Source organism: Octodon degus, unplaced genomic scaffold (assembly GCF_000260255.1).
Source record: "Octodon degus isolate 3935 unplaced genomic scaffold, OctDeg1.0 scaffold00340, whole genome shotgun sequence".
NCBI lineage: Eukaryota > Metazoa > Chordata > Mammalia > Rodentia > Octodontidae > Octodon > Octodon degus.
The window spans coordinates 609,079-611,453 of NW_004524916.1; the positions used below are offsets into that span (position 1 = coordinate 609,079).

Here is a 2,375-nt window from a genome sequence, read left to right on the forward strand (position 1 = left end):
ATAAAATACATCCTCTTGGTTCACTACTGGCTTGTGTTATCAAAAACAACAACAACAACAACAACAACAACAACAACAATAACAACAACAACAAAATCTTAGACCAAAATCTTGTGAAATAATTTCTGTGCAAATACCATAGTTTTCCTTCTAACCAGTGTAGTGCTTGTGTTTCCAATAGAGATTATGAGAAAAGTTGAATTCATCAATAAATCCTGCTTTTACCTTTATGCAAACACATATCTGTTTGACTCCAATAACCTGAAATTGCCCGATGAAGAGAATGCTGGCCCTGGAACATTCACCAAAGATGGAATGCATGACACCTAGTCCGTTAAACTTCACTGTGATATGTTATATCCAGCGAGAGCTGATTTTAAAGGATCTCCATAGGTGAGCTGTCAAATTTGATGGTTATATGATTTCAATCCCAGAAGGGAAATGTCAACAAGGCTAATAAATCTAATAACCCCCACCTGTTCTCTCTGAAAAGTCAGAATGTGAAAAAGCCACCTCTCTCTCACTGTACCTCATGCTGCTGAAGGAGTGACACATCCAGGGCATTCCTGTCCATCCCATTCCCTGATGTATCTGAAGAAATATAAAATAATATGGCATACAATCCATAGCACTGGTTAGAATAACTGTTAATAAAATGTAAGGTAGTAAGTGTTACGAAGAATGTGTACGCTATTGGAGGAAATTAAAGTAATACGGCCTTTATGGAAAACAACACCAAGGTTCCTCAAATAACAGAACCTAGAACTACCATGTGATCTTGCAATGTCACTACTCAGTACATTTCAAAAGAGAATGAAGTCACTGTGTCACAGAGAGGTCTTCATTCACCTTTTCATTGTAGTATTACTTTCAATATGTAGCTAACATATAGAATCAACCAAATTGTTCCACAAGAGATAGACTTAAACAGTGGGATACACACAATATAATACTATTCATTTAGCCTCTGTGGTGGATTAATTCATGGTCCTCTTAGGTGGGAATGCCCAGCTGAGCTGAGTCAGTGTGGTCTTGGGCTTGAACAGCTCTCCAGAGGATGGCTGCCAGTGCATGAAAGGAAAACAGAAAGCAAAGGTGTACACTGCTACTTCCCAGGAGAAGCTTTGCTGGGGCTGGTTTTCCAGACATGAACTCAGATACTCTTGTCCTCAGCTGAGTTCATGTCCTCACTGTCGCTGTGATGGCTGCTGTTCTCTTTGGGAGAGCCTAGTCTTCTTTGTTTTGGATGCTGCTTCCTGGCTTTGGTGCAGATCCTTCAACTTGCTGGCATAGATCCTACAACCTGCCAATACAGACTTTCTAGCCTCTACTTTATAGCCTTTGAGTCTCCTCAGTGTAGGTCCTTGAAAAGGACTTGCATGAGACATTGCTGTGGGCTCTAGGTCTCTAACTGGACTAATGTAGGGTATTGGCAGGGGACCTAGGCCCTTGGATAGATCATTTGGATCTAGAACGTATATAGATTTTTGCTTTCTTCTGCATTTGACCGTTTGGTTAAATACTATAAAATATTAAGATAAAATAGTGTAAGGACTCATTGGAGTCTTGGGTTCCCCAGGGAAAATTGGTGGCAGAATGAGCAAAAGATAGGCAAGAAGACAACAGCTGGGTCAGGTGGTGGTGAGTTGCCTGGTTGGCAAATAATCCAATCCCCCGAGCAACAGGAGGCATGTTCATTTATACCTTTGCAAAGTTAGTATCATGTGACACAAGGTTGCCTTGCGATTAATAGCTGACATTGACCAGGCAGAATGCTTTTCAGAAAAGCCTGAGGTAGCTTGACTGCTTTAGGCACTGTGGCCTCGTGGCTTCAGTTGCTCCTATGTGTCCTGTAGTAAATCTAATTCCTTGAAAACCACGACTACAACAAAATTCCGATGAATAAGGAAGGAATTTAAGACCTCTGTTGTGCAATATGCTGACTGAAGTTAATAACTCCATGTTGCATGGTTGAAAATTGCTAAAATACTAGCAATACTAACGTACTTCACACTAGAAAATATTAGATTTAAATTTTCCTATCAACTAAAAGTATGTGAGTTCATGTACTAAATAGCTTGATTGAAATCCTCTATGATGCATTCATATATCATATTGTATTATTATTTTTAAACATATAAAATTGTTGTCTACTAAAATTTAAGCTTAAAAAATAATGGCTACAAAGCTGTGATAATAAAGACATAGCAGTACTGGCATACATATAAGCCTAGAAATTAATAAAGTTTAGTTAAAAGCCTCAAAATAAATCTTTGTATTTATCACTAATTGATTTTTCATAGAAGTGCTAAGATAATTCCATATCACAAGAATAGTCTTTTAAGCAAATAATTTTGGGGCAATAATATATATTA

At 38.1% G+C, this 2,375-nt stretch overlaps 1 pseudogene; it reads left to right on the forward strand.

Moving 5' to 3' along the window:
• The first annotated feature begins 274 nt into the window (after positions 1–274).
• The window catches only part of LOC101568959, a 46,810-nt pseudogene continuing 44,709 nt past the window's right edge, over positions 275–2,375 (forward strand).